The following is a 25607-nucleotide window of genomic DNA, read 5'->3' as shown; positions in this document are numbered from 1 at the left end:
GGCTCACAGCATGACCGTAAACCAGTCAATAACTGAGAGCCCCGAGCTTTTCTGAGGGTGACCTTATATAGGACTCTACTATCCCTTAGGGTAAAGCCCGCGCATTTGTAACCAATAGATTTAAAGTAACACATCGTGGTCTGCACGCAGGCAGCCAATCATTTTACACTGAGTCACATACATTTACCAATCATTTTAAGGAATCCTAATTTAGGCTGGTAAGGGATATGTGCCAAGCTGCATGTGTGCGCGGATTCTTGGAATGGGGAAGTGACCTTTTGGACACAATTTCCCGAACAGGGCTGGCGCCTTTTGTTTGTTCCCCTCAAGGTGGGGTTGGGAGACTGCTTGCAGGCTACAAAGTCCAGATAACTGCAAAGTCCAGATGACAATAGATGACAGGATGGGGGGTTTGTCCTCGTGTCCCGGAGGGAGAGGGGCTTGGGTAACTTCCTACTCAAGGGGGCTCGTATAGCCTCTTTCAATGTCATTCTTAGACAAACAATATTATGAAATTACTGAGACAATACTATAATTGAGAATTATGTAGCTTAATAGAAGACAAAAAATAAGCCTAAATTTTAATTTTTGATAATGTTTGTATTTTTCTAGGAATAAGGAAAAGTGATACTAGAGTGATATTTATTACATGAGTACTAAATAAAGTTAACATAAGGAAAATCCCAGTTATGCAATTCCTATTCAAATGTAACTTTTCAGAAAAAAATGTCAATGGTAGTTAATTACAGCAGTCATTACAGAATTGTAAGTAGATTACATTTGAAACTTTAAATGTGCAGTAAGTGAGTTAATGAAATCCCTTTATTCATCAGCAGCCAGGGTGATATCTGAAGCCCACTATCAGGCCTTTCATTCAGGCCCATTGCTTCACTAACCACAAGGCATGAAAATAAGGAAGCTAGTCAGTCCAAGGCTAGTTCAGAATCAAAAATATAGATTCACAGATTACCAGAGAAAGCTACAGTCTTAACATAGAATTCAGGGTTAAGAATACAATGTGTGTATTACAAAATTTTTTTTAAAGGGAAGGGAAGGGATACATTGGGAAGTTTGGGAAGAGTGGGGAAAGGAGTAACACTGATCAAGTTGCATTGTATTCACAAACTGCTTTGTTAAATGACAACTCTTTGGTACAACTACTTAAAGATAATTTTTTTAAGAATTCAGAAAGCTGGACTCTGGTGACTCACATCTGTAACCCCAGCTACTTAAGAGGCTGAGATCTGAGAATTACAGTTCAAAGCCAGCCCAGACAGGAAAGTCCATGAGACTCTTACCTCCAATTAACCACCAGAAAACCAGAAGTGGAGCTATGGCTCAAATTGGTAGAGCTCTGGTCTTTACAAGAAAAGCTTAGAGAGCCCTTCCATGCCCCGAGTTCAAGCCCTACAATAGACAAAGATAAAAAAGAATTCAGAAACTATTGACACTATGTCTAGTAAATGAATTAACAGGTGGAACGTCTTTAAATTGATAATGTCAGTAGACCAAGACATTTCTTAGGAAAGCTCCTCAGATAAAAAGGCCAGTCATGATGAGAATGGATTGTTGTTCCAACAGCTGTGGCAAGACAGAGTGAATTCTGTGCACAACAGAGCAGATCCTGTGAGTAGATATCATGATCTCTGCCTACCCTGTGTACATCGGAGAAAAATGAAAGAACGTCATTTCACTAACATTTGTAAAACAGAAGAGAAATAGAACATTAGGATATTTATGATGTTGTGGCACCACAGAAGAGAAACAGAAAAGAAAGTTTGTTTCATTGTTGCACATTGATTCACATCTATATTCAGATGCTGAGTAACTATGTTCCAGTAAACAAGGGATGGCAGACATAATTTTGGTTCCATTAGATGGTAATGGAACTGAGAATTCTCTATTATTTAGTGATAATGCTACCACATTAATGCAGCATTACAAGTAAATACTTGTGTTTACAGTGATACTGGTGCTAATCTTATGAAGGCATAGCCCCACAAATAATTATAAATACTTCATGATGTTCACTGATGATGATAATCAATGAGGTTACTGAAAGGATATGTCCCAGCCATCCCAGGGGACCATGTGGAGATAGTCACAGACAGGAGAAGAAGGTTCATAGGGAGGTTTATTAGTGGGACCATATCTCCCACGGGAGAGGGAGTAATATGGTGTCTGCACCTTATCCAGGTGGCAGCTTCTCTGTGAGTGGGATTGACTCATTATAATTCTAGGGCAGGGAGTTTAGGTGTAGGTGGATCTGGGGGCTAATGGGAGGAGCTGAGGACCTAAGGCAAGGGAAATGCTCACAGTTACTAGTTTATATGTTATTATATAATTTGTATATTTATTATACTATATATACTTGGCTACATATTAAACCAACGTTTAGTGTAAAATTATATAGCTAGCTAGGCAAGTGGCAATCTTCAATATCTGATGTTTATTGTGTCTCTTGATTGCATCATTTTCTACTGTGCTTGATTTAATCTTGTGTTGTTGTGTTCATCACAGCCCTAAAAACAAGTGTACACAAATGTGCAGATGTTTATTGGTGTATAACCTGGGTGCACTGTAGACTCTAGCTACTTCGTGCAGTTATTTCACTATAAAGTTCTGCTAGGTGAGGATCTGCAAGGAATTATATAGTCTTATATAGTCATACACACAAACATACACACACACAGAGATGTGTATGTATTCATTTAAAACTTATAGCAATATCAAGCTAATTCTAGTTTATTAAATTAAATACTGGGGTTGAATGCTGACAGAAAAGCCATGGGTGATGAGAGACAAACCAATTTAAAACAATACAGTAGAGTGCCAAGGCCTCATGCCTGAGTTCTAAATGTGTTAAGAAACTCCCAAGCACATTGATTCTGTATACCATTTAAACTCTACATAATGAAGTTTATTAGACAGTTTGGAGGTTGACTTTTGGAGGTTTTTGTTTTGTTTTGTTTTGTTTTTTGCTCAACCATAAAATGTTTATTTCTCCATGTTGTCCTTCATGGAATTCTCTCTTATCTTCCTGATAACCATCTGTAAAGGAACACAATTCTCAAAGATTCAGATAACGTATTCTCCACTACTTTCCATGATGTTGATTGTAGAAAAGGAATACAGGTTGCATGATCTTGGTCTTGATAAAGTCATGCTTTAAAATCCTAACCATGGACACAGCAAAGGCAGTACTCAGAGGAAAATTTATATCTCTGAGTGCATACACCAAACAAACTGGAGAAACAGCTACTCAATAATTTAAGGAAGCACCTTAATTTCCTTGAAAGAGAACAACAGGCCAAACCCCAAGTCAATAGACAGAAGCAAATAATTAAAATCAAATCAGAATTAAATCAATTAGAGACAAAAAAAAAAACATCGAAAGAATCACCAAAACAGAGCTGGTTCTTTGAAAAAATCAACAAGATAGACAGACCCATAGCAAAACTGACCAAAAAACAAAGGCAGCACACTCAAATAAACAAGATAAGAGATGAAACAGGCAACATCACCACAGAAATAACTGAAATTCAGAAATTAATAAGGGACTGTTTTGCAAACCTTTATGCCAACAAATTTGAGAACTTGGAAGAAACAGATGATTTCCTAGAAAAAAATTCATATCCCCAAACTCAACCATGAAGATTTAAACATTCTGAACAGACCCATATCCAGTATTGAAATAGAAACGGCAATAAATGATCTCCCATCCAAGAAAAGCCCAAGTCCAAATGGATTCACTGCAGAATTCTACAAGGCCTTCAAAACAGAAACAAATGGTACTGGCAAAATTGGTTCAACACATGCAACAAACTAAAACTAGATCCTTATATATCACCATGCACCAAAATCAATTCCAAATGGATTAAAGACCTCGAAATCAAAACAGACACCCTGAAAACACTAAAGGAAGGAGTAGGAGAAACACGTGGGCTCCTTGGAGCAGGACGGAACTTCCTTAACAATGACCCAGAAAGGATACAAATCAAAGAAAGGTTGGACAAATGGGACTGCATCAAACTGCAGAGCTTCTGCACGGCAAAGGACATAGCTCACAAGATAAACAGAAAGCCCACAGACTGGGAGAAGATCTTTAACAGCCATTCAATGGACAAAGGCCTCATATCTAAAATATATGCAGAACTAAAAAAATTACCTTCCTCCAAAACAAAACCGCAAAGAACTAATAGCCCCCTCATCAAGTGGGCTAAAGACTTACAAAGAGACTTCTCTGATGAGGAAATGAGAATGGCCAAGAGACATGACAAAGTGCTCTATATCACTGGCCATAAAAGAAATGCAAATCAAAACAACATTGAGATTCCATCTCACCCCAGTAAGAATGTCATATATCAAGAAAACTAACAATAACAATTGTTGGAGGGGATGTGGCTAAAAGGGAACCCTACTTCATTGTTGGTGGGAATGTAAACTGGTTCAGCCACTCTGGCAAGCAGTATGGAGATGCCTCATAAGGCTAAATATAGAACTCCCCTATGACCCAGCAACCCTACTTTTGGGTATCTATCCAAAAAACCACAAACAAATTCACAGTAAAGCCACCAGCACAACAATATTCATCGCAGTGCAATTTGTCATAGCTAGAATCTGGAACCAACCCAGATTCCCCTCAGTAGAAGAATGGATCAGGAAAATGTGGTACATATACACAATGGAATTTTATCAGAAAGAATGACATTGCCCCATTTGTAAGGAAATGGAAGGACTTGGAAACAATTATACTAAGTGAAGTGAGCCAGACCCAAAGAAACATGGACTGTATGGTCTCCCTTGATGGGAATAATTAGCACAGGTTTAGGCAAGTCACAGCAGAGGATCACAAGAGCCCAATAGCTATACCCTTATGATCACATATGAGGATGCTAAGTGAAATGAACTCCATGTTATGGAAACGATTGTTATACTTTCAACGTGCCGTATGTAATTGTAGCCTCTATTATTGATGATATTCCCATATCACCTTCCTGTGGTTGTACCTACACTATCTCTGTATCTTATCTGAGTACATTGGAAACAGTCTATACTGGTATTAGAACTAGGAAATTGAAAGGGAATACCAAAATCGAGAGACATAGGGTAAAAAAAAAAAGACAAACAACCAGAAAAGCAATACTTGCAAAACTGTTTGATGTAAATGAACTGAACACCTCATGGGGGGAAAGGGAAAGGGGGAGGAGGGAGGGGGGAATGAGGGACGAGGTAACAAACAGTTCAATAAATGTATCCAATGCCTAACGTATGAAACTGTAACCTCTCTGTACATTAGTTCGATAATAAAAATTTGAAAATAAAATAAAATAAAATCCTTACTATGAACATATCTATAATGATTGTAACTGTGTGAGTATTGTTTGTTTTCTAAGAATAAGGCAATGCTATCTTCTTCTTTGTTTAAGGACTTCCAAGTCTCGCCAAATCTGCAACTGTCACTTAAAAGGTTATCACTAGCATTTTAAGATGCACTGTGTTCATGCTTCATTGAATGACAACTTCTTCGTACAACTACTTAAACATAATATTAAAAATTCTGTAAAAACCCCAATCCTTCACCTTCAGTGGTTCACACTGTCTCAGTGTGCCCTTCTACCCAGAATTTGTCCTGAAATTTTAGTTTTAAAAATAAAGTAAGGTCTGGTACAGGTGGCTCAAGCCTGTAGATCCCAGCTACTCAGGAGGCTCAGATCTAAGGATCCTGGTTTGAAGCCAGCCTAAACAGAAATATCCGTGAGACTCTCATCTCCAATAAACTACTCAGAAAAAGCTGGAAGTGTTGCTGTGGCTCAAGTAGTAGAGTGCTAGACTTGAGCAAAAAGAAGCTCAGGGACAGCACACAGACCCCTGAGTTTAAGCCCCAGGAGCAGCAGAAAATAAAAAATGAAGTATGGAGCATGGTTAGCAATTAAATCAGAATGTATTGAGAAGACTTTTGAAGCTTTGTCACAGCTTTATTTAATACTATGTGACACACACAGTGAAGTGAGTTGGATTCTTCTTAGTGCATGGGGAATTACTGGGGTATCAGAAATAATTTGCATTTCTTCCTTAAGCCTTTCCAAGGAGGATGCTCTATAACCTCCCTTTCAAGGCAGCAGGAAGACACTCACTGATATAAACAGGATTCCTAACACACACCTGGACAGAATGTTTACATCTCTTAATGCTTCAGGGAGGTAGAAGACATAAACAATGTTGTCACCACTACCAGCCAGTTGGCATGCTGTTGTGCTTGCTGGCACCTATAAGATGCACAAAGCTGCCAAAATGCACCATAGATGATATAGTAATAACATGTGAAACCTTTCTAACATTCATCAATAGGAAATGTGGATTTGTTTCCATTTATTCAAAAAAATTACAGTTCTAAAACTGCATTTGTCAACCAGTAAATCAATGCACACACAAAAAAATTAGGAACCAATTTTGTATTTTGATTATATGATAGGTTAGTGCCAGATCTTCTCAGCCATAAGCAGAAGTTCAGTAGGCTGACCTACACTATAAGCATTTCTGGCCCGGAGAGACTATTCTAAGCCCCAAACTTCTCTCAATTATTATTTTTTATCAGAGTACTATATTTTTGTCTAGTCTTGAGAATATTGATTATTATTATTACCATTATTATTATTAACTTACTTTGTCAGCCCTGGGGCTTGAACTCTGGGCCTGGGCTCTGTTCCTGATCTCTTCAACTCAAGGCTAGCGCTCTACCACTTGAGCCACAGCGCCACTTCCGGTTTTCTGGTTGTTCATTGGAGAGAAGAGTCTCAAGGACTTTCCTTCTCAGGCTGGCTTTGAACCTCGATCCTCAGATCGCAGCCTCCTGAGTAGCTAGTATTACAGGAGCGAGCCATGGGCACCCAGCTCTGGCTCATTATTAAGACTCAAAAAAATCAGGGCTCTCCATTCCTGAAATGCAGCCTCCCACTTTCTTCACTTTCTGCCTCTTCCTGAACAGCAGAAGGAGAAGGCTTAGAAAGCAGTCAATGGCTATGGTCGGCTTAACCAGGTGCCACTGCTCCCATCCAGCCCATGTCCCAGTTGTGGTTTCTCAGTTGGAGACAAATCATTATACCTTCTTCCACTTCTGCTTCTGCTTTTGTTTTTCTTGTGTGCTGGTCCTGGGGCTTGAATTCACAGCCTGGGCACTGTCCCTGAGATTATTTTTCTTGTGGCTACCACTCTAACACTTCAGTCACAGCACCACTTTCACCTTTTTTCCGAGTAGTTTATAGGAGACAAAGAGTCTCACAGACTTTCCTTCCTCCGGCTGGCTTTGAACTGTGATTCTCAGATTGCAGCCTTCTGAGTAGCTAGGATTACAAGCCTGAGCCACCAGTGCCTGGATCATTATAACTCCTAATGTATGTTATGTTATTGTTAGCCCTGTAAATATTTTGTTCTCACATTCCAATGTTTGAAAGTCACTATATCTCCGAAGTAATTTATTATACTTTTTGTCACAACACTTACTACATATTCCTAGTGCACTGAAACAAAAGATAGAAAAAATTCATTAGACAAGGGCAATGTAAATACTCAAATTTATTACAAACTGTAAAACAATCAATAAAATATATTAGTAAACAGTGGTATTAGATTTATCTATTATTTGTTAGGAGCCACCTGCCCTGACATCTTTCCACACTTCTAATTTGAGCCTTTCAGACTTGAACATGTTTAATATATTTTATGCTACATTTAATTAAATTCATTTGTCAGATAATCAAATTCTCCTTTTTACAGGATTTCCTATTGCCCTTTCAATTGCTGTATTTTTCAGTTTGCTGTTTCAGTACTTTCGATATGCACCCTTGCCCCTGAAGTGGGACAGAATGTTTGACAAGCATTTGTTTCAAGCTTTTAATTAGATTCAACATAAAAGTAGGAACAGCTGACTCAGATATTATCTTGTGAGTCGGATTTATGCTTTCATGAAATCATAGTGTGCTAGATGAAGACTTGTGTCCTAACTCAACAAGAATTATAGTGGTATTTGTCTTTTCAAGTGGCATCGTTTATCCAAGAAAAAAGGCAGGCAGGCATGCGTCCAAAGCATGAGTGGCTGCCAGCAACCCGAAATGCACTTGGTGAGGGGTAGTTCCTGCTGAGTACTTGCTAATAAACTTAGAATGGACAAACTGCATGTATCAATTCAATTTTAGCTACTGTAAAAGGCAGACAATTTTTAAATAATGCTGTTTAGGAAGCAGAAGAAAATTTAAGCAATGAGAAAGGTAGGCAAAAATGAAAAGGAGAAATATTCAGTTGGAAAAGTAAGAAAGATTATTTTCCTCTATTGTGACATTCTTCATTTTTTTCCATTTCTCAATTCTACTACATCATTGAAATCATAATCTTTGGGCAACATGAGTGATAATCACTACTAATTAACAAGCAACCATAAAAATTGAATTATTCATAGCTTTATATTTGGACAAACTAGAATGATATTAATAACAAATACTATTTATCTCATAAAATTACAGCATTCAATAAAGGCTACTAATGTTATAAGCCAAGAATGGCAAAAAAAAAAAAAACAAGCACAAAAATAGTCATAACTTCCATCCATGTTGGGCAGTACTACTAGTTCATGACGTTATGAATCCAGTGAATCCAGATGAGGCCTCAAATGCACAGTTCTTTAGTATCACTCTGGAAACACTAGCAAATGTTTATTGGTATCAAACAATACAATGCTTATTTTTCCCTTCTCTTATTGCTGATATATTGAATGCAGATTGAGTATTATTTTTACCTATATTATTATCCTTCCAATATCTCTAATAATAAAAGAATAACATCAAACACACATGAGTAAGAAAAATTTTCCACAAAATTCATTTAAGTACTCTTAAAATATTTATTTTCTACTTTCCTTTTTAGAAATTAAGCTACTATATAATAAATATTCCAAGGCTACCACGTTCACTAACGCTACATTCCAGAAAGCAATTCGTTTCCATTTCTTACATCTTATTCATATAAAAAAAATACTGTGAATGTTTGTATTTCCTGCAGTGATCACAAAGGAACTAGATCATTTGAATCATAATTATGTATGCATAAAACAGCTTACAGCTCTCTTACAGCTTTGGTTCACTACCTTAATTATGATATCATTTGTTTTTTGCATTTCTTAATTAAATTTAATTAATTAAAGAATTGACATTTTAATTGAAAAATATTTAATCATTCTCTATGTATTTAATAAGTTTCAAACGTATGACAAGTAGAGGCTCTATAGACTGAAAATGCATATTAAAGATGAAACAACAATAATCTATTCTAATCCACACTGGCAAGTAACTTCTAGTAAATAGAAACACTATATAAAGTATGTTTATATTAAATAAACGATGTGCATCATACACACCAGTATTTCTGAGTTATTCAAGAAAACTAACACTTGAAATTTTGTGTTGACTAGCAAACATGTTTAATTAATTACAGACTATCAGAAGATACTATGATTATATGTGCTAGGTATCTGAGAGCCATTTCCCAAAAGAACAAAATTCAGACATATTAAATTATTTCTTCTATTTCAAGCTTTGCTACTTAAGATACTTAAGATTCTGTGCTAAATTGGCATTTTACCAAGTTGGGGAAACATTCTAGTCTGCTCAAATGTATTACAGTAAATACATAGTCATGTCTGGACCATTTTTATGACTAACAGAAAAATCTGTAAGTTTTTAAATTACTTTGGTTGTTCAAATTAATGAATAATTGAATTAGCTCAAACATAACTCAGAAAAGAGAAAAATAATTTTATTTTTGTGTTTTTGACAATTCCAGATTTATAATTAAACCATGTATTTATTTGTTAGTTTTCACCAAGCTGGAATTTTGCACATGTAAGCCATCCTAAGGAAGGAAAGACAGTATTCTTGTAAGTTCATAGTTAGGAATATACTCTGTCTTCTTCTATACTTTCAAGATCTTTTAGTTTTAAAATTATCAGCATGTATAAATTCTTATATAACATTTTAGTAGGAAAATAATTTCCTTTTTGAAAATATTTTTCTTTTTTCCTTTCTTAACATACTACTTATGAAATATGTTCTTCCTCCTGCCCAAATTAAGGAATTTACAGTTATTTGCTGCTAGAATATTTAATCAAATGGTCAGCTTTCAAACTTGGTGATCACTAAAATGTAATTTTACATAACTGACATAGTTCATCTGATACATTTTTGTTACCCTGTTGGGTCACTCAAAATTTCAAATTCTATTCCTGTCATTGGGAGCATTCAATGATCTTTCATGTAGAATGTCAGAATAACATTTCCATAACTTTTGTTCTCCCATTCTTCTAATTTCCTTTCCCATTAAATTATCCTTCTTCTCCTCATTTATCCCTTATCCTCCAATTTTTAGCAAAATAACCAAAACCATATTCATTATTCCTCTCATTGCACTTCATCATGTTTTGTCTTCTCAATCACTCCATGTTCAAAACAAGGTTCTCAGTCTATTTAGTCTATGTGTTTGAAATCCCATGCTCATTAGAGACAAGATTTTGAATCTCTTCTTTAACAACTTTATTTGCAGCAGTGTGATAATATTTTCCAACTGTCTGTATCAGCTCAATAAACCACAAGACCAGCATCCATAGAGACAAACTCATATTTAAGAATGCTAACATCCCAAATATTTATTAGTCAAATGATTGGTTTATAACCTAAGAAACTCAGAATATACATGCCATGCCAAACAATAATAAAAATCTCAATCTAGTAAGCTTCCAGAGGCAGAGAAAGAAGAAAGGGCATGGTAATAATCTGTGTAGAACATCTGAAAGGCACCATTCCATTCTCCTAAGTGTGCCTTACAAGATATTCTTCTTCAGTGCAAGAAAAATGTTTTATGAATTTCTGTTCTTTTTTTCCCCTCCCTTACTTTTTGGTCAGTAAATGAATGTGTTGACACAAGAGAATTCTCTGATTTAAAAAAAACAAACTTTTATGACATTTGAACATAATAAATGTGGCAGACATTCCTAATCTTTATCTTTTATTACAATAAAGGTTGACCTTGTTTATTGCTTTACTTCCCCCTACTCTTTTTCTGAGGCTTGAACTCATTCTCTGGTGTGGCTTCATATTGAGAACACTGCTCTTTGTCTGAACTCCCACAATACATTCTTGCTTTTTTCCCTCCTGCCCAAAACACTCACAAACAACTGCTCCCTTGTAGTGTGTGTGTGTGTGTGTGTGTGTGTGTGTGTGTTCCTTCAAAGTGAAATTTAGTAGAATTTTATAAATGCCAACAAGGCATGGGAGTGCTGGCAATCTCAACATGATGATGACCATGTTTTTTGTTTTGTACAATTGGGCTTTTACAACATTTTACACACAAATTTTTCTTTTGTATGTATAAAATACACAAAAATGAAATTTTCATTTAAAGTCAGACAACTTGGGTTAGATTTTCAATTTCTTGTTTTATAAATGAACAACTTTATTCTTTACCTTCATCATAAAAATTGGAAATACTTGATGTGTATTTCCCAGGACTATAGTATTGATTCACTGAAAAAATATTTTTTAAATATACATATTGTATATGTCCCCAAAAGTCACTCAATAATAAGGACCCCATTTCCATGTTCTCATTAAATATCTTCTGATTGGCAATGTATTTCTTTCAAATTTCCCATGTTCTCTGATTCTTATTTAGTTATAGATAATGATTCTACAGAAACCAAAGTAAGAAACTTAATATGAGATATTTTATGGACAATTCATTATTTTTGTGAAACATAAGCCTGATGGTATATATTTGAATGTGATGGTTAGAGGTGATTTTAACACAAAAGTCATACATCATGTATTTTCTTATGGCTAGAAAATAGTTTGAAATAGTCCCCAGCTTATAAAAGTGCTCTCTCTCTCTGGCTATGAAATCTGTCGTTTTGCTTCTCCTTTTTAGGTTCATGTATTTGCTTCTGTGTTTTGTTGAGGCTATCTTTCTTTAGCAATGATACATAATAGTTTTTGGTTAAGAAAGAAGTTTAAAAATTTTTACTTGGCTCCAAACTTAATTCTCTCCCTATGGCACATTGTGACAGTTTTCTCTCTCACAGATCACACATTAATGGACAAAACCTTTTTTTATAGAAATAACTACAAGTTTTCAGCTTATAGATGACTCATACAGTGGCACTTTTAAGCATGTATTAGAAAATATGCTTAGAATTTTTTTTTCTTTCTCTTTCTCTTACATGTTGCTACAACTTCTAAACACTAGGTAGTTTGTGGAAATCAGGATGATACAGGAGGCAGCTCATTTACTTACTGTTCCAAGAGTTTTGTTTCATGATTGTTTTATTTTTTTTCAAGTATTAGGTCCCCAAATATTAAAGTTTGTCTTGGTAATGCTCATATTATTTAAGTAAGTACTGAAATGTCCACGTTTCCTGGCAGTCATTCTGAGAGCTTAAAATAAATCCTAAAATGACCTAGGGACAAAATACTTGTCCCACATAAAATTACTGGAACAAATTTTTGCTCTATACCTCAGCAAAGTGTTTCCGTGCTCCTGAATAGCTTTCCTGTGGATAAAATTCCATCACCATAATTAGAACTGCCACTTAATAAATTTTCTTCAGGGTATGAAGAACAATTCTGTAGCTGAGCAGAAGGTATAGATTCAGAAAGACCTAATGTGGGTAACGACAAAATTGGACATATCCACCTTTTAAAAACATAGATATCAAGAGTGTTTCATCAAAGATTCTACTGTATAAATAGATCACTACACAACATTGTGGTACCCAAAGAATGGAACAGTAGAGTTTTCCTGAGTTTTTGTTGTCCTCATATATATCTCAAACTTGTAAGTGCAACGGGTCAAACTTGAAGACACCAAGAACTGCAAACAAATATTTGAAAGAAAAGATTAAAAGATATGACCTTTCTAAGCAAAAGACCAAGAAAATAAAAACAAATGCAGAAAAATGAAAATCTAAACCATTAGACAAGAAACATTCTAATCTAGTCCAACATCACAGGAAAAGTATACCATGTATACTAGAATTTAACAAGGTTTGAAGCTAGTCTTCCTAAAATATTGTCAACAGAAGTCAAACAGGAAGCTGAGAATGTCATTCCTACCAACTTTGTGGGGAGACACACCTGTCCCATGTGTAATACCATTATCTTCTGCTCTCAGGGATTGCATATTACATGTATTACATAATACATACATATCAAATTACATATACAAGCAGCACTAACAAAATAACTCTTCCTCTTCCCATGTCAGATAAAAAGGCAAGTGAAGATTCAGGACTCACTGCATCACCCAGCGGTGATTTATGATACCTCACCATGCTGACAGTAGAAAGCACTATAGCAACTATTCCTACCAACTCAGCTCAATGGTAATGATGAGCCTAACCCCCTGGTAGACTGAGGAATCTAGACTTTCTACCTTTATCCCAAAATTTATCCATACTTGACTTCTGTGGGAGCTATTTTAGACATAGACATCTGATATAGAAGGCTTGCAGAAGAATTGGGGTCCCATATTACAAAAATTTAAAACTGTCCATTGAAAATTAGTTATGCCAAGAATGAGGAAAATGTCAGCCTGAGTTTTAGAGATAGGAAATTGCCCAAATTGAGCAAACTTAGAATACCCTAACAAATATTTTAAATCAATCATGACAAAATGTTTCTGCAAAGGATTTCAACAAGCTTAAGATAAATTTAAAAATAAGGGGTTGGCACAAAATTTAATGTCTTAGAAAATGAATAAATGGTATACAAAATGTAAATAGAAATTTCATAATTAAAAAATACAATGACCAAAATTTAAAGTTCAGAGGATGAGAGTAAGAATTAAATGGGAGACAGTAAGAATTTTTGAAGTGGAAAAAAGCACAAAAAATTATTAAACCTGAACAATGGGGAAAAAAACAACAACAAAACCCAAAGTCTTGGAAGTTCTTATTCTGTCTAAAATGAAATATTCATGTCAGCAGAATTCCAGAAAGCAGAGAGAAGAGGGAGAGGGTAAAATGCTAAAAAATAATGATTGAAAAACATTCTGAACATTTTGAATTTGGAAATAGAAATAAACCTATGTGTTCATGTGACTGAATGAAATAGAACAGCAAAAATCCAAAGAAATCTATACCATGAAATATTATAAATAGTTTAAAAATAAGAAAAAATATTGAATGTTCTTAAAAAGAAAAGTGAAAACTTGGGCTGGGAATATTGCCTAGTGGCAAAGTGTTCACATAGTATACATGAAGCCCTGGGTTCAATACCTCAGTACCACATATATAAAAAAAGCCAGAAGTGGTGCTGTGGCTCAGTGGTATAGTGCTAGCCTTGAGCTATCATCTCAAAACCATCAACTTTTGGAATGAAATTTGGTATTGATAGCTAAAGTGACTGTTAGATTATGCAGGTGAATTTTGTATATAACATGGAATAGAGTGAAAGCATGTATTCTGGAATGATTTAGTGACTTCAAGAATATACTGTAAGTTATAATCATTGAGAGTTAAGAGTTTGATTTTAGCAGATTTTCATTTTTTTTGGTTTCTATCTTTTGGAGATTACAACAGTGCCTCCCTGCTTTCAGTGTATTTTTTATTTGCTAGCTTTTTAAAGAAAAGTTAATGAAGAAATGAAGTGGAGTTTGCAGCTGATCAAGTGTCACATTGCTGTTAGAACTTCTATCAACACTGATATGATAAAACAACAATATAACCTGTATATTATAGCATTATTATACTTCCTCTTGAGAGTAAATGTTAGAGTGACATTTCCCAGTGCTATTAGATTATATAAAAATGCAGCTAAAATTAGACAAATAAGTTAAACAAGTTATTTTGGTAGGAGGAAGTTATTGGGGAGGATATGAGAAAAGTGTTGGGGTTATTTCTAAGTTTTATGTCATAGGGACTTGTTTATTTGTACTTAATGTTGTGAGACAGGGTCTTGCTCTTACAGAGCTGAGGCTGGCTTGGAAGTATACAGTGCATACTGACCTTGAACTTGGAATCCTTAGCCTCCTGTTTGCTGAGATTACAGGCACAGACATGTATCTCCTTGCCCATTTGGCTTCTTTTAGGATTCACCCAAAAATTTGAGTTAGGTTGTTACACAGTATGATCTAGTTTTTAAGTTTTATGATTTATTTGATACAGTGCTACATTTGACCCACTTATGTTCATCTCAAATATCTTCAGATATTTGAAAAGGAACATACTTTTTTTTTCAGATTTAAGAGAATCTAGAGTTTAGTGGTGTGTTTAAGTTCTCTTTTAGTAAATGCTACCCATTTCATATCTGCTAGAACCATAAAAATTATTACACTGATGTATGGTCAGAGAGATGGAATAGAATACCTTAAGTGGTATAGAGTTGGAACACATATTAAGTAATATAACTTTTTATAGATGACCTTTTTGAAATGCCCAGTCTTTAGGATTTTGCTTAGGCATTTTTAAATGATAGCTGTTACTTTGTCTACAGTTATTTTTGTAAAATGAAGATCAGGTATTAGTTCCATCATTTTGTTTTTAACATATTGCCAGAATTTAGATATAGTATGTATGATCTAGAGTTTCCATCTATTAAATAATTTAAAATGTTAACCTGTAGGAATTTTGGGTTCATCCTGTGTAATTGACCTGGAGAATGTATGATAACATTGGAAAGAGCAGCTTTCCTGATAATACTTCATTAATATTTCAGATTTGTGAATAAAGAAGCCTAAGGGGGAAAAAAAAAAGAAGGCGAGGACAGTGCTCAGGCCCTGAGTTCAAGCCCCAGGACTGGCAAAAACAAAACAAAACAAAACAAAACAAAACAAGAAAAGTGAAAACTTCACCTATTGAAAAAAATCATTAGAATGCCAACAATCTTTACAACAGAAATCCTGGAGACAAGAGGGAAGATATACATAGGTAAAGAAATTATATTATAATTTTCCTCTAGTGAAAATAAACTATTAAAATAATGAAAGGAATTTCTAGTCACAGGAAGTAACTGGATATGAAACAAACCTTGAGCTATCAGGAAGAAAGGAAGAATGCAATAAGAGAACCATAATTTATTATGATTACCTTTTTCTCCTTCTGAATTTATATCTATAACAGTGGAGGCAAAAGTTAAAACATTTGATATAGGTCCAAATGTTCATTGAAAAACATTTAAGGCTATATGCAATTATCTAAAAATTAAAAGTATAAAGCATTGAACAAAAAAACTCACACGAAATTTTCATTTAATTTGGACACAGAATAGAAAAAGACTGAAGTATTAAAAGGGAAAAAATGTTTGAAACATATGTTAAGTTGCATCATAGAGACAATTTGGAATAGAAATAACTGGAAAATGGAAGGAAATGTGTCATCTGAGTTTATTTGAGTAGATATTTTTTTGAGGACAGGATATTCTGGAGCTTGAGTCCTGAGTGGGCTGCACATAGGAAATGACCTTCTCAGAAAGGGGAGAAGCAGCAATGCTAGGGAAGTAACTGGTCCACTGCGTATTCAAAGGCTGTGGTTTAAAACTGCACTGCCATATGCCAAGTAGCACAATTCTAGGACTCAAAATATATACCTTGACTATTTGGAAAGAATAGTGAATGAGAAAAGTGGATCTAATTTTGAGAACACAAGAATCTTTGGTGGGTATACTTTTTCCCTATTTATTTTTATTTTCAATTAGTTATACAAGGGGGTTTCATTTAGACTTGTCTATATATGCATACAATTTACCTTGATGAGACTCAGTGCCTCTTGCATCCTCCCTCATCCCAAAACCTTACTTCCAAAACAAACCTTAACAAGCTTCATTCTTCTATTTTCAGGTGTGTACAAAAGTATTTTGACTGTACTCACTTCTTATTTACACTTTCAAAATTGTTACAGATCCTAAATGACCCTATAGGACATTTTAGGGATATAATAACATTCTTCATATTAAAACCAACCAGAGAATAATGCCACACTCTAATTTATCAGAAATTCTTTCAGACTAAGATTGGGCAATATCTTAAGACCTGTAATCTGCAGAGCAATTTAAAGTTACAAAGTTTATATTTAAAATAACATTTATAGTATATTAGATGTTGATAGATTGAGCATCAAAGGAAATTCTCTTAGTAATAAATTTTTTTGAGCAAAATTGAAAAAGTTGTTACAGAGAGGGCCTGGATTACACTAAGCACAAAGTTCCTGAAACAAAAACAAGCTTTGTATGGTCAATGAACTGCTAAGTACTTGAAAAAAAAAGAGTGACTGAATAGTAACCTTTGAGTTGGGAAAATAGCTGTGACCTTCTTACATTAGATGGAGGAAGAAAAGTCGAACAATTTAACACCACATGAACCATAATGAAGTTTTTTAGTCTCAAATGAGAAACATCTACTTTCTAAAGCAGTATGCCTTCATTTAATTTTGTTTCTTAAAGAATCTTTCATGATGCTTTAATGAAACTATGACTAGTGGATGTAAAAGGATAGAGCATGAATTTAATTATGTAGCAAAGGCAAAATCCAGTTCCAAAATAACAGTCATTTCTACAAGAATAGCTGCCTAGTAAGAAAAAAAATCATAAGATACTAAATATTTGTTGCGAATATAGACTTAACATGATGTGAAGAATAAAAAGAGAAAAAAAGAGCAAGGATGATCTCAAGGTCTCCAAGCTGTGCAGCCAGAAGGAGGCTGTTATTTAATGATATAAGAAATGCTAAGAACAAAGAGTTATCATGGGAACAAAGAGGCAAAGGGTAGGTAATTTTGTTACTAATTATTGTGGTCTGACATATTTCTTAAGAAAAATGTCCCTGCTGAGCCCAAAAATATAAGTAAAACTACTTTTGTATATTTCCCCTACTCCATTTTTCTAAATTTGTTCTATTATTCCAATCTCCTTCCTTCCTTCTTACTCCCTTCCTTTCTTCTTTTCTTCCTTCTTTCCTTCCTCTCCTCTTCTCGACTAACTCCTTCTTTGTCTTTCTCTCTTCTCCCTCCTCTCTTCCTTTCCTTTTGCTTTTTCATCCTTATCTTCTCTATTGCATCTCCCTCTGCATAATATTCCTTCATTTATAGACATCCTTTAATCTTGACTGCTGTCTGCTGAGGAGAGCATTCAGATGTAATATCACTATTGTGAAAAGATTCTGGAAGACTCCTCATGAAATTAGAAGTGCACTCATACAAGGAATTGTTGGGAAACTGACATTAATGGTGGTTTTTTGTTTTTGTTTTTGTTTTTTTTGCCAGTTCTGGGCCTTGGACTCAGGGTCTGAGCACTGTCCCTGGCTTCTTTTTGCTCAAAGCTAGCACTCTGCCACTTGAGCCACAGCGCCACTTCTGGCCATTTTCTGTATATGTGGTGCTGGGGAATCGAACCCAGGGCCTCATGTATACGAGGCAAGCACTCTTGCCACTAGGCCATATCCCCAGCCCCCTAATGGTGGTTTTGAGACTCTTTCAATTTACTAGGTCTCCTTAAAAATTAAAGTACAATTCTTTATAATAAGAAATTTTTTGTTTCTCCCATTTATTTTATATTTTTTACTTTTTTCTGAACTTGAAAAGGATTGTAGATTCAGTTCACATTTCCTACTTCCTCTAGTAAATGTGTACATTGAGCATTCTTGCTATATTTTTCACTCATCCATCTTTTATCTTTTGATTTTAATCCTTTTTAACAATCGTTAATTGGCTGTATTACTACATTTATATTGCATCTTAAATTATTTAATGTAAAAAATTAAATAGCTAAAAATATTGGGTCTAATGGAAACACTTAAAATCATTGTTTTCTAAATATGAGATCCCGAGTATAACTCTTATCGAGCTGATTTGGCCACTCAAAGTCAGATGCAATATTGGCCCCCTTCCAAGCTGTCCACCCCTAGCCTTTGAGGCCTTTGAGTATCCAGTAGGTCAGGGCTTATGACTCCTAATGAGTAATGCAATGCTACTGGAGTTGTTTCAGATGGGAAGGGAATAGCAAAAACCACACCTCTTTAATTACATGTATCAGCCCTCCAGCACTGGAATGCCTTCTAATGTATTGGTGGGGGGGAGGAGAATGCTGAATAATCACACAATAACAATATAAATCTGCAGGAGATGACAAAGTCGTCCCAGATTCTAGCTGCCAGAGGTTCTCTGCCTTGTTCTGATGGTCATATTGACAGCCTGTGTACCTCCTGTGTATGCCAAAGCCAAGGTCAAGGCCAAGGGAAATGAATAAGCTGTCAGCTTAGTATAAGGAAACAAGTAAGCACATGACAAAATTATGAAGGAAGACTTTCATAATTGGCAGAAATATTGGGAAGAAGCTGCAAGTGCTGCAGGTCATGACGTTAGTGGAAATCTGAGATCATTCTCTCCTTAATGTGCTCCCAGGAAAGCAGAAAAATCAGTACGGATGAAGGTCAGCTATACTTTTCAAATGAAGGTCACCTATATTTTTCCAATGCCTTTCTTCTTTTAGAACTTACTCTACTTTACTACTTACCTCTACTTTATTTTTACAATCAACTGTTTTTAATAAGATGTACTTTATGATCAATAAATCTAAGTAATAGTTAGAAAGTAGGTAACATTTGGCACTGAGCAATTGCAGAGCTAAATTATAATAAATTAATTGAAATAAAGGAAATTGAAAACACGATCAACTTTGTCTTTTAAAATGCCTTGTGACTACAACATGTAGAATAAAATTTCTAAGTGGATTTCAGCTCTGAAATACAATAAAAGCAGTAGTCAGAGAACATTTGGTATTAAGTACTAAGGTTTAATTAAGATTAATTTGTTCGTGCAAGTATCATACATTTGATAAAACTGTAATGTATTTATGACATAATATAACTTTCTCATGTTCCTGGCCTTATGCTGAGCACACATATAGTAATTGTTCATTTCATTCACAACATAAACTATTTTTCAAGTTTAATTTTATTGTGATGGTGATGTACAGACAGGTTACAGTTAAATAGGTAAGGTAGTGAGAATATTTCTCACACCTTCCCTCTTCCCCTCTTCCCCAATCCCACCTGGCAAAGTGTACAGTTAGTTTACAACATATTGTCTTGTAAATATTGCTGTTATGTTGGTTTGCCTTTTTTTTTTTTTTTTTTGCCAGTCCTGGGGCTTGAATTCAGGGCCTGAGCTCTGTCTCTGGCTTCTTTTTTCTCAAGGCTAGCATTCTACCACTTGAGCTACAGCACCACTTCAAGCTTTATCTGTTTATGTGCTGCTGAGGAATCAAACCCAGGGCTTCATTCCTAGCCCTGGTTTGCCTTTCATCCTTTGTCTCACCATTTCCTTCCCTAATTCAGATAAGTATATATACAATACCCAGAGTACCAAAATGAAATATAGTGACAACGGGGGATAAACCACAGGGAAAAAAAATGCAAGAAACAAGAAATAATTTCACATGGTATATTAAAAATAATAACAGTAAAAAACCACTTGTTTCCATATCTGGAGTTCATTTCATTTAGCATCATCTTATGTGACCATATTTACATAGCTACTGAGTTATTGTGATCTTCTGCTAGGGCTATCCTAGACATATACTAATTATTACAAATGAAGGAAAACAGAGTCTATGTTTCTTTGGGTCTAGCTCACTTCACTTAGTATTATTTCTTCAAAGTCTTTCCATTTCCTTATGAATGGTGCAATGTCATTCTTTCTGAAAGAAGCACAGAATTCCATTGTATATATGTACACTTTTTCATGATCCATTCATCTACTGAGGAGCATCTGCATTGCTTCCATATTTTAGCTATGGCACATAATGCTGCAATGGTTGTGCTGGTAGCTTTGAGGAAGTGCTCAATATCTCTGTCCATAAAAGAAATGCAAATCAACACAACATTGAGATTCGACCTCACCCCAATAACAACAAATGCTGGCAGGGATGTGGCCAAAAGGGAATGCTACTACACTGTTGGTGTAATAGCACTCTGGAAGGCAGTATGAAGGCTCCTCAAAAGGATAAACACAGAACTCCCGTCTGACCCAGAACCCCATTTTTGCGCATTTTCCCAAATAAAAACAAACAAGGCCATACTAAAGCTACAACATAAACTTTTTTATCTAGATAAGTATGGGATGAAAAATATGTTTGGTTGCTTGAGAATTCACTTATTTAGAAAGTGGTAAAATTGTCCTTAAAATTAAATGCATAACTCAGAAGACATTACTCTTAGTCATAGCTGGAAATAGCAGCTCTAGAGGCTCAGTTAGGGAGGATAAGATCCAGAGGGCCTCTCAAGAAATCAGTTCATGAAACCCCATCTTAAGAAATAAAAAGTTGAATGAAATGGTACACACTTCATTCAACCCACATTCAAGCTGTGTAGGAAGCTTAAATGGTTGGTGAGTGGCTTAGGCAGGACTATTTGGAAAAGAAGAGGTATTCGCAAATGCTAATAATGGGATTAAAGCAGTACTCCTCCTCAACACATTACCATTAGAATATTGAAGCATTAAAGCTTATTTAATGAAGTTAATTTTAACCAGTATACAATGAACATCTTCCAAGAAAAATAAAAATTAGTTTGAAGAGAACACCACTAGCAAGACACAGAAGAAATGTTGAAATCATCAGCGCAGCTCCTCCCACTAGCCCCCAGATCCACCCATACTTAATGAGCCACTCCTATTCACTACCTACCTACTTCCCCTTTATCCCCGAGAGAGACAGAGAGAGAGAGAGAGAGAGAGAGAGAGAGAGAGAGAGAGAGAAGCTGCCACCTGGATAAGGTGAAGACTCCATGTAGCTCCCTCTCCCATGGAAACTATGGCCCCACTAATAAACCTCCCTATGAACCTTCTCCTGTCTGTGATTATCTCTGCATGGTCCCCTGGGATGGCCGGGACATATCCTTTCATTGGTGCCAGCATAGATTCCCTGGTGGATTTGCACTGCCATTTCTAGGGTGGTCTAATCTTCCCCAGGACCTATTCTGCTGTCCTAAGCACACCCAGAGGACCACCGAGGTAACTTCTCCTGACTGAGCACTCTACTTCCAAACACCACAACAATGACAGATTTGAACTTCCAACCAGGGTGAGTGATCATTTAACTGGGGGATCAGATCCAGTTTTCCGATTTACCTTAGGGCCACAGGGCTGTGGTTTCATAGCAATACTAGAAAGGCTTCAGAGCCACACAAAGAGAACAAAAAAAAAATCTTGGCGCCAAGTTCTGAGCCCCACTCCAGGCGACCGTACCGTCCAAGCTCGGTCCGGGATGCAGCAACTGGGGTGACAACCTCATTGCTGATTGTCTCCTACACTTCAGATGACCAGAGTAATACCAAGGACACTTGGTACTTAACTCCTCAGCTCCACTAATCACTTACCATGGGAGGGGCACAATCTAACTAACATTCCTCAGGACTCTCAACAGTGGCAAAAAGCTGCTCAAGTTTGAGCCCAATCTTCCAAATTTGGAAATCCATGTGGTCCCTTCATGGGACCTCTGATATTTTACAGGACTTACATAACTTCTATTAGGGAAGATGGAATTCTCTCTCTCTCTCTTTCTCGCTCTCTCTCTCCCTCTATCTCTCTCTCTGTTTCTGCCTGTCTCTAAAAATCTGCCTGCCTGCCTGTGATATAGGATGGGCTGATACTAGCTTCCAAAAGTACCAATATTTGTTTAACATCTGTTTTGAAAGACAGAAAGAAAGGTTTTCTGTTCTTGTTATTGATGTTTGTTAAGCTTGGATATTTGGTTAAATTCTGCTTGTTGTTGGCTAAATCCTAAATTTTCGCTAGCATTGTCTACGTGGTAGACAATAGAATTAATTTTAACAAGTGCCATCTTGGTTCCATCAAGGTTCAAAAAGAAAAAAACAAAAAAAAACTTTTGGAGGTGGAAGCCCACCCATCCCCTAGATAATGGGCGTGCCAAATTCCTCCAGGCAGGGCCAGGATATGGAGACTCAAGCTCCTGGTAACCCTGCCCCCCCACCCTGAGCTCTGTAACTGTGGCCTTGAAATTCAAATGCTCAGAGGTGAAGGTGTCTTGCTGTGAGCCTGCTAAGGCTCTGACTAGCTCCACCGCCATTACGCTGTGCCACATGTCTGTGTTATGTTCATGTCCTGTCTCCCAACTCCTGGTCCTTCTCTGGTCATAGCATCCCACTTCAGCTCCCCATTGGAGCTGAACTGGTTTCTCAAAATGTGACTTCTCCATTTTCTCGCCAGATAATCTATGAAAATTTTTGTTTGCTGGAAAAGTTTTTGTTTTCTAACTGACCATGTGGTTCTAAAATATGGGCAAAATAATATCATTTTGCCACTGGAATTGTAGAAAACTTACATAGCCAATTGAAAAAAAGAATTCTAAGCGCGCCCCAAAGCTTGTGAACAACTGTCTGTATGTCTGTTTGTCTGTTGGTAAAACATGTAAAAACTGGCATCATGGTTTCAAAATTACTTGCTTTTGAATACTATTTTAACTTAATTTAATTAAAGTCTTGTGTTAAACTGATCTCTGCAGCCTGTGGGTGGAGTCACAGTGAACAGCCTGGAGGCAATCTTGACTCTTATCACCAGAATCCAAGGCAAAAGAAAAAAAAACAAACAGGTTTTAAACCCAAACTGATCATGTTTGGGTACAAGCAAATGTGTCTAAGAAAAACTCCAAAAGGTTCAAATATGCAGCACGTGGTACAAGTACAACGATGTAAAACCAGTGTGTTATTCTTTATGTCCATCTATGCTAAAAGTCAAGTGTACATCTAATCCTGACAATTCTTTGGTATAGACTAAGGTTTTGCTTCTCCATTTTTCTCTCCTGTGCTCTCATAAACTCTTTAAGATCAAGGGACCAGAGTCATTTTGGAATGAGTGTACAAATATGGCTGCTAACCTTGATTTTTCTGACCCAGGATTGACATTTTGCTCTATAGGATGCAGGTTGACATGTGTGCTAGCTGTGTGGACTGTGGCGGTCCATGGCTACAGGAAGCTGCCTCCACAGTCTGCTCCCAAACTGCCTGGTTTCACTACTAGTGATTCCTTATTCTCCCTCTTGCATGGAAAACTGCTCAGGGAATCTAGGAGTCCTGTGAAGATTTTGACAGACCCAGAATGCTCCTTCCCTGGCTCTTCACCCCTTCCCCCCTCAAGATTAGAGTTGGGCTTATATCAGACCTATGATGACAGAAATGCAACTGAGACTTACTCCAAGGTTAAAAGCATCAGAGTTGTGTTTGGTGGCCACAGGGTTGCATTGGGGTAGCACTGGTGTCTTCCCCCTCCATTTCTCAGAAACTGTCATGGCTGCTGCAGAGAGCAGACTTGGTTGGCCTTTGGCCTGTTTGGATTTTGTGACTGGGAAGATGGTTAAAGGCCCAAGCCTTCTAAAATCTATTTAAAGTTGTCACCCTACTTAAACCAGTATGGCACCAGCCTACAAAAGCCAGAGTAAGCAACCAGGGAATACTGGGAGATTTCAAATGTCTTTAACCAGTCTGTGTAGAAATTTGCAGGCAACCCATCAGGAGGTGTGACAATCCAGTGGACTCTGAGAGATGCCACTAAAGCAATGCCCAGATCCAACCCATTTCTCCTGCCAGCCTCCATCGCACATGACTAATGAGGCCTGCTGATTTGGATGGAAGACACAACCACTTCAGATCTACTGAAGCTGAGACTTTTATATTGTCCTGACCCTTTGTCCTCTTGATTGTTATTCATTTGTGTTCTCTTCCACCTGCCAGTAAGGTTAAATGATATGATTTGATTTGATGGCACATGGATCTCATTCAGTCTGCTGTTCTCTTGAGTGTTACAGCAGAACTCTGGCAAGTATTTGTTGGTCAATTCTCAACAAGTTATAGGTAAGCTCTACTCCTATTGTTCTCCTGTTGCTCTAATTGGAAATAAAAAGGGCTTTTATTGCTAAGATTCCTTGGATTGCAGTTCAAAGCCAGCCCAGGCAGGAAAAAAAATATCCCTCTAAAACTCCATCTCCCAACTAACTAGCAAAGAGCCAGGCTGGAAGCTTGGTTCAAGAGAACCAGCCAAATGCTGAAAGTGGCACCATGGCTCAAGTGGTAGAGCACTAGCCTCGAGCAGAAGTGCTCAGGGACAGTGCCCAGGCCTTGAATTCAAACCCCATGGATGCCAACTGGGACAAGCTATCCAAGCAATGAGCACCTAGACCTTCAGAACGAGGTCAATCCTGACAATGAGGAACCATGGAGAGAAGAGGAGATGAAATCTCATCTTAAACGGAGTCAATTTAAACTTGCCTTTCCAAAATTAATCAGAGCCAAGAGATCAAGAGGAATAGTTGTTTGCCCACTTAATGTCCATGCCTTCCCATTTTCCCTCTGGTCAGAGACTTGCATTTTTGCCTTTGTTACTTGATATATACTTGATATATGCCTCTGACTGGTTACTCCCAAACAGTCCACTATCCCTAAACACTTCCTTTCCGCCCCCAGTCCAGTTATTCCTCCTTCCTTGTAATGGGCCACAATTGGGTTTATGTTCCAAAGGGAACTTTTCTGGCTTGTGCCCAAGGTGTGTTCTCCCATGTCGTTCA

At 36.6% G+C, this 25607-nt stretch overlaps 1 long non-coding RNA gene across 1 annotated transcript; it reads right to left on the bottom strand.

Annotated features, from left to right (window-relative positions):
- Positions 1-203: 203 nt before the first annotated feature.
- Positions 204-24923, bottom strand: LOC125367703. Its single transcript, XR_007214129.1, has 3 exons — positions 24909-24923; positions 16759-16762; positions 204-275 (listed from the first exon to the last, which is right to left on the bottom strand). It is a non-coding gene; the product is annotated as an uncharacterized LOC125367703 (long non-coding RNA).
- Positions 24924-25607: the final 684 nt, after the last annotated feature.

The sequence above is a fragment of the Perognathus longimembris genome, chromosome 19, assembly GCF_023159225.1.
Source record: "Perognathus longimembris pacificus isolate PPM17 chromosome 19, ASM2315922v1, whole genome shotgun sequence".
Lineage (NCBI taxonomy): Eukaryota > Metazoa > Chordata > Mammalia > Rodentia > Heteromyidae > Perognathus > Perognathus longimembris.
The sequence above is the reverse complement of the archived record's forward strand: the minus strand, read 5'-3'. Positions and strand labels throughout refer to the sequence as shown.